Source organism: Mytilus californianus, unplaced genomic scaffold, assembly GCF_021869535.1.
Source record: "Mytilus californianus isolate M0D057914Y unplaced genomic scaffold, xbMytCali1.0.p SCAF_38, whole genome shotgun sequence".
Classification (NCBI taxonomy): domain Eukaryota; kingdom Metazoa; phylum Mollusca; class Bivalvia; order Mytilida; family Mytilidae; genus Mytilus; species Mytilus californianus.
In genome coordinates, this window is record NW_026262688.1 from 18,187 (window position 1) to 33,669 (window position 15,483).

The window sequence follows — 15,483 nt, forward strand, 5'->3', positions numbered from 1 at the left end:
GGAAAAAAGTATTGCCTCAGAATTTTTTTTATAAACTTTGAAAGTTAGGGTAGGGTAGGGTGCCGGACCCCAACTTTGGATCAATTTAAAAAAAAATCCGTGCTATACCCCACCTGGATTTTTCAGTCAAGCATGCCTAAGGGTCCCAACTTTCATTTGCACCTAGTGTGGAAAAAAGTATTGCCTCAGAATTTTTTTTATAAACTTTGAAAGTTAGGGTAGGGTAGGGTGCCGGACCCCAACTTTGGATCAATTTAAAAAAAAATCCGTGCTATACCCCACCTGGATTTTTCAGTCAAGCATGCCTAAGGGTCCCAACTTTCATTTGCACCTAGTGTGGAAAAAAGTATTGCCTCAGAATTTTTTTTATAAACTTTGAAAGTTAGGGTAGGGTAGGGTGCCGGACCCCAACTTTGGATCAATTTAAAAAAAAATCCGTGCTATACCCCACCTGGATTTTTCAGTCAAGCATGCCTAAGGGTCCCAACTTTCATTTGCACCTAGTGTGGAAAAAAGTATTGCCTCAGAATTTTTTTTATAAACTTTGAAAGTTAGGGTAGGGTAGGGTGCCGGACCCCAACTTTGGATCAATTTAAAAAAAAATCCGTGCTATACCCCACCTGGATTTTTCAGTCAAGCATGCCTAAGGGTCCCAACTTTCATTTGCACCTAGTGTGGAAAAAAGTATTGCCTCAGAATTTTTTTTATAAACTTTGAAAGTTAGGGTAGGGTAGGGTGCCGGACCCCAACTTTGGATCAATTTAAAAAAAAATCCGTGCTATACCCCACCTGGATTTTTCAGTCAAGCATGCCTAAGGGTCCCAACTTTCATTTGCACCTAGTGTGGAAAAAAGTATTGCCTCAGAATTTTTTTTATAAACTTTGAAAGTTAGGGTAGGGTAGGGTGCCGGACCCCAACTTTGGATCAATTTAAAAAAAAATCCGTGCTATACCCCACCTGGATTTTTCAGTCAAGCATGCCTAAGGGTCCCAACTTTCATTTGCACCTAGTGTGGAAAAAAGTATTGCCTCAGAATTTTTTTTATAAACTTTGAAAGTTAGGGTAGGGTAGGGTGCCGGACCCCAACTTTGGATCAATTTAAAAAAAAATCCGTGCTATACCCCACCTGGATTTTTCAGTCAAGCATGCCTAAGGGTCCCAACTTTCATTTGCACCTAGTGTGGAAAAAAGTATTGCCTCAGAATTTTTTTTATAAACTTTGAAAGTTAGGGTAGGGTAGGGTGCCGGACCCCAACTTTGGATCAATTTAAAAAAAAATCCGTGCTATACCCCACCTGGATTTTTCAGTCAAGCATGCCTAAGGGTCCCAACTTTCATTTGCACCTAGTGTGGAAAAAAGTATTGCCTCAGAATTTTTTTTATAAACTTTGAAAGTTAGGGTAGGGTAGGGTGCCGGACCCCAACTTTGGATCAATTTAAAAAAAAATCCGTGCTATACCCCACCTGGATTTTTCAGTCAAGCATGCCTAAGGGTCCCAACTTTCATTTGCACCTAGTGTGGAAAAAAGTATTGCCTCAGAATTTTTTTTATAAACTTTGAAAGTTAGGGTAGGGTAGGGTGCCGGACCCCAACTTTGGATCAATTTAAAAAAAAATCCGTGCTATACCCCACCTGGATTTTTCAGTCAAGCATGCCTAAGGGTCCCAACTTTCATTTGCACCTAGTGTGGAAAAAAGTATTGCCTCAGAATTTTTTTTATAAACTTTGAAAGTTAGGGTAGGGTAGGGTGCCGGACCCCAACTTTGGATCAATTTAAAAAAAAATCCGTGCTATACCCCACCTGGATTTTTCAGTCAAGCATGCCTAAGGGTCCCAACTTTCATTTGCACCTAGTGTGGAAAAAAGTATTGCCTCAGAATTTTTTTTATAAACTTTGAAAGTTAGGGTAGGGTAGGGTGCCGGACCCCAACTTTGGATCAATTTAAAAAAAAATCCGTGCTATACCCCACCTGGATTTTTCAGTCAAGCATGCCTAAGGGTCCCAACTTTCATTTGCACCTAGTGTGGAAAAAAGTATTGCCTCAGAATTTTTTTTATAAACTTTGAAAGTTAGGGTAGGGTAGGGTGCCGGACCCCAACTTTGGATCAATTTAAAAAAAAATCCGTGCTATACCCCACCTGGATTTTTCAGTCAAGCATGCCTAAGGGTCCCAACTTTCATTTGCACCTAGTGTGGAAAAAAGTATTGCCTCAGAATTTTTTTTATAAACTTTGAAAGTTAGGGTAGGGTAGGGTGCCGGACCCCAACTTTGGATCAATTTAAAAAAAAATCCGTGCTATACCCCACCTGGATTTTTCAGTCAAGCATGCCTAAGGGTCCCAACTTTCATTTGCACCTAGTGTGGAAAAAAGTATTGCCTCAGAATTTTTTTTATAAACTTTGAAAGTTAGGGTAGGGTAGGGTGCCGGACCCCAACTTTGGATCAATTTAAAAAAAAATCCGTGCTATACCCCACCTGGATTTTTCAGTCAAGCATGCCTAAGGGTCCCAACTTTCATTTGCACCTAGTGTGGAAAAAAGTATTGCCTCAGAATTTTTTTTATAAACTTTGAAAGTTAGGGTAGGGTAGGGTGCCGGACCCCAACTTTGGATCAATTTAAAAAAAAATCCGTGCTATACCCCACCTGGATTTTTCAGTCAAGCATGCCTAAGGGTCCCAACTTTCATTTGCACCTAGTGTGGAAAAAAGTATTGCCTCAGAATTTTTTTTATAAACTTTGAAAGTTAGGGTAGGGTAGGGTGCCGGACCCCAACTTTGGATCAATTTAAAAAAAAATCCGTGCTATACCCCACCTGGATTTTTCAGTCAAGCATGCCTAAGGGTCCCAACTTTCATTTGCACCTAGTGTGGAAAAAAGTATTGCCTCAGAATTTTTTTTATAAACTTTGAAAGTTAGGGTAGGGTAGGGTGCCGGACCCCAACTTTGGATCAATTTAAAAAAAAATCCGTGCTATACCCCACCTGGATTTTTCAGTCAAGCATGCCTAAGGGTCCCAACTTTCATTTGCACCTAGTGTGGAAAAAAGTATTGCCTCAGAATTTTTTTTATAAACTTTGAAAGTTAGGGTAGGGTAGGGTGCCGGACCCCAACTTTGGATCAATTTAAAAAAAAATCCGTGCTATACCCCACCTGGATTTTTCAGTCAAGCATGCCTAAGGGTCCCAACTTTCATTTGCACCTAGTGTGGAAAAAAGTATTGCCTCAGAATTTTTTTTATAAACTTTGAAAGTTAGGGTAGGGTAGGGTGCCGGACCCCAACTTTGGATCAATTTAAAAAAAAATCCGTGCTATACCCCACCTGGATTTTTCAGTCAAGCATGCCTAAGGGTCCCAACTTTCATTTGCACCTAGTGTGGAAAAAAGTATTGCCTCAGAATTTTTTTTATAAACTTTGAAAGTTAGGGTAGGGTAGGGTGCCGGACCCCAACTTTGGATCAATTTAAAAAAAAATCCGTGCTATACCCCACCTGGATTTTTCAGTCAAGCATGCCTAAGGGTCCCAACTTTCATTTGCACCTAGTGTGGAAAAAAGTATTGCCTCAGAATTTTTTTTATAAACTTTGAAAGTTAGGGTAGGGTAGGGTGCCGGACCCCAACTTTGGATCAATTTAAAAAAAAATCCGTGCTATACCCCACCTGGATTTTTCAGTCAAGCATGCCTAAGGGTCCCAACTTTCATTTGCACCTAGTGTGGAAAAAAGTATTGCCTCAGAATTTTTTTTATAAACTTTGAAAGTTAGGGTAGGGTAGGGTGCCGGACCCCAACTTTGGATCAATTTAAAAAAAAATCCGTGCTATACCCCACCTGGATTTTTCAGTCAAGCATGCCTAAGGGTCCCAACTTTCATTTGCACCTAGTGTGGAAAAAAGTATTGCCTCAGAATTTTTTTTATAAACTTTGAAAGTTAGGGTAGGGTAGGGTGCCGGACCCCAACTTTGGATCAATTTAAAAAAAAATCCGTGCTATACCCCACCTGGATTTTTCAGTCAAGCATGCCTAAGGGTCCCAACTTTCATTTGCACCTAGTGTGGAAAAAAGTATTGCCTCAGAATTTTTTTTATAAACTTTGAAAGTTAGGGTAGGGTAGGGTGCCGGACCCCAACTTTGGATCAATTTAAAAAAAAATCCGTGCTATACCCCACCTGGATTTTTCAGTCAAGCATGCCTAAGGGTCCCAACTTTCATTTGCACCTAGTGTGGAAAAAAGTATTGCCTCAGAATTTTTTTTATAAACTTTGAAAGTTAGGGTAGGGTAGGGTGCCGGACCCCAACTTTGGATCAATTTAAAAAAAAATCCGTGCTATACCCCACCTGGATTTTTCAGTCAAGCATGCCTAAGGGTCCCAACTTTCATTTGCACCTAGTGTGGAAAAAAGTATTGCCTCAGAATTTTTTTTATAAACTTTGAAAGTTAGGGTAGGGTAGGGTGCCGGACCCCAACTTTGGATCAATTTAAAAAAAAATCCGTGCTATACCCCACCTGGATTTTTCAGTCAAGCATGCCTAAGGGTCCCAACTTTCATTTGCACCTAGTGTGGAAAAAAGTATTGCCTCAGAATTTTTTTTATAAACTTTGAAAGTTAGGGTAGGGTAGGGTGCCGGACCCCAACTTTGGATCAATTTAAAAAAAAATCCGTGCTATACCCCACCTGGATTTTTCAGTCAAGCATGCCTAAGGGTCCCAACTTTCATTTGCACCTAGTGTGGAAAAAAGTATTGCCTCAGAATTTTTTTTATAAACTTTGAAAGTTAGGGTAGGGTAGGGTGCCGGACCCCAACTTTGGATCAATTTAAAAAAAAATCCGTGCTATACCCCACCTGGATTTTTCAGTCAAGCATGCCTAAGGGTCCCAACTTTCATTTGCACCTAGTGTGGAAAAAAGTATTGCCTCAGAATTTTTTTTATAAACTTTGAAAGTTAGGGTAGGGTAGGGTGCCGGACCCCAACTTTGGATCAATTTAAAAAAAAATCCGTGCTATACCCCACCTGGATTTTTCAGTCAAGCATGCCTAAGGGTCCCAACTTTCATTTGCACCTAGTGTGGAAAAAAGTATTGCCTCAGAATTTTTTTTATAAACTTTGAAAGTTAGGGTAGGGTAGGGTGCCGGACCCCAACTTTGGATCAATTTAAAAAAAAATCCGTGCTATACCCCACCTGGATTTTTCAGTCAAGCATGCCTAAGGGTCCCAACTTTCATTTGCACCTAGTGTGGAAAAAAGTATTGCCTCAGATTTTTTTTTATAAACTTTGAAAGTTAGGGTAGGGTAGGGTGCCGGACCCCAACTTTGGATCAATTTAAAAAAAAATCCGTGCTATACCCCACCTGGATTTTTCAGTCAAGCATGCCTAAGGGTCCCAACTTTCATTTGCACCTAGTGTGGAAAAAAGTATTGCCTCAGAATTTTTTTTATAAACTTTGAAAGTTAGGGTAGGGTAGGGTGCCGGACCCCAACTTTGGATCAATTTAAAAAAAAATCCGTGCTATACCCCACCTGGATTTTTCAGTCAAGCATGCCTAAGGGTCCCAACTTTCATTTGCACCTAGTGTGGAAAAAAGTATTGCCTCAGAATTTTTTTTATAAACTTTGAAAGTTAGGGTAGGGTAGGGTGCCGGACCCCAACTTTGGATCAATTTAAAAAAAAATCCGTGCTATACCCCACCTGGATTTTTCAGTCAAGCATGCCTAAGGGTCCCAACTTTCATTTGCACCTAGTGTGGAAAAAAGTATTGCCTCAGAATTTTTTTTATAAACTTTGAAAGTTAGGGTAGGGTAGGGTGCCGGACCCCAACTTTGGATCAATTTAAAAAAAAATCCGTGCTATACCCCACCTGGATTTTTCAGTCAAGCATGCCTAAGGGTCCCAACTTTCATTTGCACCTAGTGTGGAAAAAAGTATTGCCTCAGATTTTTTTTTATAAACTTTGAAAGTTAGGGTAGGGTAGGGTGCCGGACCCCAACTTTGGATCAATTTAAAAAAAAATCCGTGCTATACCCCACCTGGATTTTTCAGTCAAGCATGCCTAAGGGTCCCAACTTTCATTTGCACCTAGTGTGGAAAAAAGTATTGCCTCAGAATTTTTTTTATAAACTTTGAAAGTTAGGGTAGGGTAGGGTGCCGGACCCCAACTTTGGATCAATTTAAAAAAAAATCCGTGCTATACCCCACCTGGATTTTTCAGTCAAGCATGCCTAAGGGTCCCAACTTTCATTTGCACCTAGTGTGGAAAAAAGTATTGCCTCAGAATTTTTTTTATAAACTTTGAAAGTTAGGGTAGGGTAGGGTGCCGGACCCCAACTTTGGATCAATTTAAAAAAAAATCCGTGCTATACCCCACCTGGATTTTTCAGTCAAGCATGCCTAAGGGTCCCAACTTTCATTTGCACCTAGTGTGGAAAAAAGTATTGCCTCAGAATTTTTTTTATAAACTTTGAAAGTTAGGGTAGGGTAGGGTGCCGGACCCCAACTTTGGATCAATTTAAAAAAAAATCCGTGCTATACCCCACCTGGATTTTTCAGTCAAGCATGCCTAAGGGTCCCAACTTTCATTTGCACCTAGTGTGGAAAAAAGTATTGCCTCAGAATTTTTTTTATAAACTTTGAAAGTTAGGGTAGGGTAGGGTGCCGGACCCCAACTTTGGATCAATTTAAAAAAAAATCCGTGCTATACCCCACCTGGATTTTTCAGTCAAGCATGCCTAAGGGTCCCAACTTTCATTTGCACCTAGTGTGGAAAAAAGTATTGCCTCAGAATTTTTTTTATAAACTTTGAAAGTTAGGGTAGGGTAGGGTGCCGGACCCCAACTTTGGATCAATTTAAAAAAAAATCCGTGCTATACCCCACCTGGATTTTTCAGTCAAGCATGCCTAAGGGTCCCAACTTTCATTTGCACCTAGTGTGGAAAAAAGTATTGCCTCAGAATTTTTTTTATAAACTTTGAAAGTTAGGGTAGGGTAGGGTGCCGGACCCCAACTTTGGATCAATTTAAAAAAAAATCCGTGCTATACCCCACCTGGATTTTTCAGTCAAGCATGCCTAAGGGTCCCAACTTTCATTTGCACCTAGTGTGGAAAAAAGTATTGCCTCAGAATTTTTTTTATAAACTTTGAAAGTTAGGGTAGGGTAGGGTGCCGGACCCCAACTTTGGATCAATTTAAAAAAAAATCCGTGCTATACCCCACCTGGATTTTTCAGTCAAGCATGCCTAAGGGTCCCAACTTTCATTTGCACCTAGTGTGGAAAAAAGTATTGCCTCAGAATTTTTTTTATAAACTTTGAAAGTTAGGGTAGGGTAGGGTGCCGGACCCCAACTTTGGATCAATTTAAAAAAAAATCCGTGCTATACCCCACCTGGATTTTTCAGTCAAGCATGCCTAAGGGTCCCAACTTTCATTTGCACCTAGTGTGGAAAAAAGTATTGCCTCAGAATTTTTTTTATAAACTTTGAAAGTTAGGGTAGGGTAGGGTGCCGGACCCCAACTTTGGATCAATTTAAAAAAAAATCCGTGCTATACCCCACCTGGATTTTTCAGTCAAGCATGCCTAAGGGTCCCAACTTTCATTTGCACCTAGTGTGGAAAAAAGTATTGCCTCAGAATTTTTTTTATAAACTTTGAAAGTTAGGGTAGGGTAGGGTGCCGGACCCCAACTTTGGATCAATTTAAAAAAAAATCCGTGCTATACCCCACCTGGATTTTTCAGTCAAGCATGCCTAAGGGTCCCAACTTTCATTTGCACCTAGTGTGGAAAAAAGTATTGCCTCAGAATTTTTTTTATAAACTTTGAAAGTTAGGGTAGGGTAGGGTGCCGGACCCCAACTTTGGATCAATTTAAAAAAAAATCCGTGCTATACCCCACCTGGATTTTTCAGTCAAGCATGCCTAAGGGTCCCAACTTTCATTTGCACCTAGTGTGGAAAAAAGTATTGCCTCAGAATTTTTTTTATAAACTTTGAAAGTTAGGGTAGGGTAGGGTGCCGGACCCCAACTTTGGATCAATTTAAAAAAAAATCCGTGCTATACCCCACCTGGATTTTTCAGTCAAGCATGCCTAAGGGTCCCAACTTTCATTTGCACCTAGTGTGGAAAAAAGTATTGCCTCAGAATTTTTTTTATAAACTTTGAAAGTTAGGGTAGGGTAGGGTGCCGGACCCCAACTTTGGATCAATTTAAAAAAAAATCCGTGCTATACCCCACCTGGATTTTTCAGTCAAGCATGCCTAAGGGTCCCAACTTTCATTTGCACCTAGTGTGGAAAAAAGTATTGCCTCAGAATTTTTTTTATAAACTTTGAAAGTTAGGGTAGGGTAGGGTGCCGGACCCCAACTTTGGATCAATTTAAAAAAAAATCCGTGCTATACCCCACCTGGATTTTTCAGTCAAGCATGCCTAAGGGTCCCAACTTTCATTTGCACCTAGTGTGGAAAAAAGTATTGCCTCAGAATTTTTTTTATAAACTTTGAAAGTTAGGGTAGGGTAGGGTGCCGGACCCCAACTTTGGATCAATTTAAAAAAAAATCCGTGCTATACCCCACCTGGATTTTTCAGTCAAGCATGCCTAAGGGTCCCAACTTTCATTTGCACCTAGTGTGGAAAAAAGTATTGCCTCAGAATTTTTTTTATAAACTTTGAAAGTTAGGGTAGGGTAGGGTGCCGGACCCCAACTTTGGATCAATTTAAAAAAAAATCCGTGCTATACCCCACCTGGATTTTTCAGTCAAGCATGCCTAAGGGTCCCAACTTTCATTTGCACCTAGTGTGGAAAAAAGTATTGCCTCAGAATTTTTTTTATAAACTTTGAAAGTTAGGGTAGGGTAGGGTGCCGGACCCCAACTTTGGATCAATTTAAAAAAAAATCCGTGCTATACCCCACCTGGATTTTTCAGTCAAGCATGCCTAAGGGTCCCAACTTTCATTTGCACCTAGTGTGGAAAAAAGTATTGCCTCAGAATTTTTTTTATAAACTTTGAAAGTTAGGGTAGGGTAGGGTGCCGGACCCCAACTTTGGATCAATTTAAAAAAAAATCCGTGCTATACCCCACCTGGATTTTTCAGTCAAGCATGCCTAAGGGTCCCAACTTTCATTTGCACCTAGTGTGGAAAAAAGTATTGCCTCAGAATTTTTTTTATAAACTTTGAAAGTTAGGGTAGGGTAGGGTGCCGGACCCCAACTTTGGATCAATTTAAAAAAAAATCCGTGCTATACCCCACCTGGATTTTTCAGTCAAGCATGCCTAAGGGTCCCAACTTTCATTTGCACCTAGTGTGGAAAAAAGTATTGCCTCAGAATTTTTTTTATAAACTTTGAAAGTTAGGGTAGGGTAGGGTGCCGGACCCCAACTTTGGATCAATTTAAAAAAAAATCCGTGCTATACCCCACCTGGATTTTTCAGTCAAGCATGCCTAAGGGTCCCAACTTTCATTTGCACCTAGTGTGGAAAAAAGTATTGCCTCAGAATTTTTTTTATAAACTTTGAAAGTTAGGGTAGGGTAGGGTGCCGGACCCCAACTTTGGATCAATTTAAAAAAAAATCCGTGCTATACCCCACCTGGATTTTTCAGTCAAGCATGCCTAAGGGTCCCAACTTTCATTTGCACCTAGTGTGGAAAAAAGTATTGCCTCAGAATTTTTTTTATAAACTTTGAAAGTTAGGGTAGGGTAGGGTGCCGGACCCCAACTTTGGATCAATTTAAAAAAAAATCCGTGCTATACCCCACCTGGATTTTTCAGTCAAGCATGCCTAAGGGTCCCAACTTTCATTTGCACCTAGTGTGGAAAAAAGTATTGCCTCAGAATTTTTTTTATAAACTTTGAAAGTTAGGGTAGGGTAGGGTGCCGGACCCCAACTTTGGATCAATTTAAAAAAAAATCCGTGCTATACCCCACCTGGATTTTTCAGTCAAGCATGCCTAAGGGTCCCAACTTTCATTTGCACCTAGTGTGGAAAAAAGTATTGCCTCAGAATTTTTTTTATAAACTTTGAAAGTTAGGGTAGGGTAGGGTGCCGGACCCCAACTTTGGATCAATTTAAAAAAAAATCCGTGCTATACCCCACCTGGATTTTTCAGTCAAGCATGCCTAAGGGTCCCAACTTTCATTTGCACCTAGTGTGGAAAAAAGTATTGCCTCAGAATTTTTTTTATAAACTTTGAAAGTTAGGGTAGGGTAGGGTGCCGGACCCCAACTTTGGATCAATTTAAAAAAAAATCCGTGCTATACCCCACCTGGATTTTTCAGTCAAGCATGCCTAAGGGTCCCAACTTTCATTTGCACCTAGTGTGGAAAAAAGTATTGCCTCAGAATTTTTTTTATAAACTTTGAAAGTTAGGGTAGGGTAGGGTGCCGGACCCCAACTTTGGATCAATTTTAAAAAAAATCCGTGCTATACCCCACCTGGATTTTTCAGTCAAGCATGCCTAAGGGTCCCAACTTTCATTTGCACCTAGTGTGGAAAAAAGTATTGCCTCAGAATTATTTTTATAAACTTTGAAAGTTAGGGTAGGGTAGGGTGCCGGACCCCAACTTTGGATCAATTTAAAAAAAAATCCGTGCTATATCCCACCTGGATTTTTCAGTCAAGCATGCCTAAGGGTCCCAACTTTCATTTGCACCTAGTGTGGAAAAAAGTATTGCCGTAGGAAAATTTTTATTAACTTTGAAAGTTAGGGTAGGGTGTCGGACCCCAACTTTGGACCTATTCAAAAAAACTAAGAGATACTACACCCTGGATGTTCTTTCTCAAGCAGACCTTAGTTCCCCATCTTTCGTTTGTACCTAGTATGGGAAAAAGGATTTGATGAGGTTAACCACTTTTTTGTCATCGTCGGTTTTACGTGATCGCTCAGATTCAGTCGTATGTGTCAATTGAACAATCACCCTGTCGAGGTATTTGGGTTTTTTTACCCATCGAGAACATGCTTTCAACAAGCTCATAAATCATCTTTTCATTTTGATAAAGTTAATGAACATATTTTATAGGAGTAACACGAAGGGTGTCACATGTGGAGCAGGATTTGCTTACCCTTTAAAAATATCCTTTTGGCATCTTTCGCCTCTCTTTTAATCACAAAGTGAGCAGACCCTAACCTAGCAAAGAGAATACTGTAATAAAAAAGGATGACTGCGAATGTAACGGTGCCGGATCAAGGAACCTTCCAAGATTTTAAAAACCATATGAGATAAATGAAAGTTCCAATCATAGTGTACGGAAAGTGTTTAGAGAAATTTTCCCTTGGTCCGGATGAATTCCAACTTAGGGCTTGCTATATCAAACGAATTACAGTAGAAACGACTAACAAGTAAACATGAATACGCGACTACCTAGCCAGCCTCAATGATACATGTGTATTGCGTTACTTGCAGTAAGAGTTTTTCTTATGATACTGGACTGCGGTAAAACTCGGATTGCAAAATATAAGCTGGAAAAATTAGACACACACTTAAATTTGCTAAGACCACATGTATGAGATTTACACGAAGAATGGTCACCAAATTTTACTGGCCTTTACTTTGTTGAAAACTACATACCTCGGCTGAGGTTTGGATAAATGTACCATCTTTTGTGTTCAATGGATTAATTTTTTCGCAAAGAATATATATCACGCAACAGACTGCCTTGATTAATCAATTTTGTTCCCAGAAAGTAAAAAGTAATTGATTGTGACATCACCTTTCCTGTTAAGGAAGTCGATGGAGATATGATAGCAAAAGAAATGTTACCTAATGATTGTCCACTGGCTCCACAATCTTTGTAAATGAACGGAGTCAAATCAAGAACCAGTAGCTCATCTTCAGAACAAGACAATATATGTGGTGCATCATGTGCACTTAAAGAGATATCTAGCCACGGGGTTGAAACTTATGAATCTACATAAAGTTATCATGTTCAACCAAAGCCCACGGTTGAAACCTTACATTGACAAGAAAACGAAACTCCGAGCCGAACATATGGCAACATTTAAAAAAGAATTCAATAGGATGATGAAATTGTTTGCAAAAGCATTGAAAATATCCGGAACCGTGTTGGTATCCGTAACAACCCGAAAGCTTTAAAACTAGCAATCATCCCCGAATTCAAGAAACGGACTATATTTAATGATTTATTGGCTGTAATCCACAGGACACGAACCAAGCTGGTATTTGACAAACCAATCTACCTACGTTTGGAAATTTTGGAACTGCTAAAAACACTGATGACTGATTATGAATAAGACTACCTAAAAACCAAATACGGACTCGAGCCACGGTCTGCTTCACACACAATACTAAATCTCGTTTGCAATATTCAGACCAGAGACATTTACAAATACATATATAAACATGTGCTCAGTGGTACGAGATCTCCAATTACCCGACTGACCATAAATCTAAAGTTTAGACTGAGGTCAACAAGAAAGTTCTTGGAATCTTTAACGAGCCGGCTGGCCAATCTAAGATATTCTCCACGTTGCCCATTGTACAAGAGATAAAGGTAGATATTGCCTCTAAATGGACTTTAGCACTTATACTCTAGACCCGTTGCTTATTCTCCTTCGATATATCATTGGATTTTTGATATTTATCTTTCTGGTACAGCGCTCAAAAATCTTATTCAAGTTTATTCACAAAGATCTTGGCCACTGCATTGTACAATGTGTATAACAAAGTGGTTCTCTAGTTAACACCCTGTCGTCATAGCACTTAATGATATAGCAAATTCCGGGCGGTGTGTGCTTCTGGTAGGGTTTGATGTCTGGTTTGCAGTCATTCTTTTGGCACCAGTGACTCATAATTTCTGCGGCTGAGATCTCTTTCTGTTCATTGATTTTTTTTACAAAGTCTTTGGCTTGATTTCTCTTCGACCCCTGACAATTTTTTGACTTGACGTCTTCAGTGTAGTGGCGATGAAGACATATAAAATATACAGCCGCAAGTCAACCATTTAATAACATCTTATTTTGACTTCCGCCCAAGACGACGTACCGACGTCAACAAACGAAAGTACAATAAAAGAGGAACGTAGTTCGCGCTATTTTCGCGACATTATCCGGGCACGCAAAGAAAATAAATACAGTTATATAAAAATAAAATAATTTCCAGTTACCAATTAATGACTTTAAATCAAATAATTCTCAAAACATGTCCATGGTTACGGCAGAAAGTGAAATTAACTTTAAACTGTCAATATTTGATTTCACTGAATTTAACTTTAACTTTCACAAATTATTGTCCGTGTATCCACTTGTGAATTCTTTCGTTCGCTCGTACTGATGCTTCTGTCAATCTGCTTTTCGGCAATGGTGGCGGGTCAGTTTCTCTGTGTGGTTTCCCGCTAACTTTTTGGGAAGTTATACGTTTGTGTAGAACCTTCATCGCGTACTGGCGATTGCATGGATCCTAATATGTTTATCTTATCTGAGTTACTGTAGCTAGTACTCCAGAATGTTTCAATGTTTCATGTACATCCAGTACAACTAATGGAGTAAGTGGGGATCTATAGGTAATAAATAAGGGAATCTAGCAGTCTCTGTCAGTGGTTCGTTGTGAATCCTACCACCGCAACGAATAGTTCTATTTAAATAAAAAAATAATCTTAACTGTTTCACGAGTGACAATATTTTGCTGGTCTGTGACTTCAAGTTGTTGTAGTTCACTAGTATCAAGCAGCTGGTCGGTTTTTCTCTGTGATTTTGGAATTTTACAGTTGTCTACAAATATCAGAATAAAGGCGGTCACTCGGATCGTTTTGTATAAGGTGCTGTACCGAGTAATGTTCATAATAATATCAATTCCTGTTTTCTTTAGACTGTTCCTTTCTTCTGTTGGTGTGTTGTCCTTGTTGTCGTGTTCTACGAAGGATGAATATACGGTACTACTTGTGAGTTCCATGTCGGCCATTTTTTCTCATCTGTTACCCATTCGGGTCCGTTAAACAAGATAGTGTTCTATAAAAACTGTTCCGCAGTCAGTCCTCGAGTCAGTAAGTCTGCTGTATACTCTTTAGTTGGACAATATCTCCATTCATTCTGTGCAGTCAAATTTTTTGTCTCATCAATTCTTTTCTGAACGAATCGTTTTAACTGTCTCGACGTATTCAACCAGTGTAGAACAATTTGGCTGTCTGACCAGAATACCACTTTGTTGCTAGGTAGGGTAGTCCTGATGTGGCTAGCGAGGCAAGCGCCGATAAGTGCTTCCATTAGTTCTAGTTGTGGAAGAGTCAACTTCTTTAGTGATGCTACACGATTCTTCGCAATTACTACTGCTAAATTACTTTCATTACCAATATATGCTACTGCTCCATATGCGCCCATACTTACATCGACGAAAACATGTAGTTCAATGTGGTCCATGTTGACTGACGAGCTTGTGAAAAAGTGTTTCAGTTTTGCAGTTGTTGTGATCTTTAAATATTTAGCAAGTTTTATCCATAGCCCATTTTCTGTCTCCATAAATCTTGCATTAGTAGTTTGGCTCACACAGTAATAGGACTTAACGGATCGTTAATCCATGAAGACTGGCTAAGAATCTCTCACTTTGTGATATTCCCGATTTCCTGGTTCAATTTTACTTCCGGACTAGTTTGTCTGTTGTTGTATCCCAACGCACTCCAAGTACTTTCGTTTTGGTGTCTTTGTCCAGTACATTTTCAACTTGTGCAAGTTTTCAGGAGATGGTTACTACTTGATGTCCATGAGCGAAGATTAAACCCAGCTTCTGACATTAACGATCTTGCTTCACGAAAGTATTTAAGAGCTTTCTTCTCATTTTTAAGGCTTGACAAAATGTTATCAACATACAAATCCTTCTTCATGGTGAACGCAGTTTCCGTTTTGTATTCATCTCAGTGCTTCAGTAATGCTGCATTTCAGATAAATGGAGAGCATTTTGTGCCAAATAATACAGATTTAAACCTGTAAGTAGTCAGCTGGCTAGTTTGATTATTTAGATCAATATGAAGCGTGCTACATCTCTGTCACTGGTGTCTAGGCCAACATGTAGAAAGGCGTTCTCAATATCTGTCCTCATTTCAATTTTGTTGAGTCGAAATCTCATCAGAATTTTTATTAGATCATTAAGTACTGGTGGTATCTGCATTAAACAGTCGTTTAAGCTGGCATGGTTTTGCGATTGTTTTCAGCTTCAATCGTGTACTATTCTAATGAGTGTGGTAGCTGAGTCCTTTCTTACAGCATGGTGTGGAATGGATGGATATTTAGCATGGAGCGGAAATCATCAAAATGTGTTTGTTGTACATTTATTCCATTTCCATTGCTGTGTATGATATTGCCATTGGTAAGCGATGAACTCGTCGGGTAAGTTGGCGTGAACTGTTTGCATTTGGATCTAAAGACGTTGATGCGACTCTCACATTTTGAGACAGGGTGAGACAGTTTTTTTCGAATTTTCCGAAGCTTGGACTCTTGATTAAACATATACTCATCTCATCTCATCCTCCGCTACATCCTCCTCCGA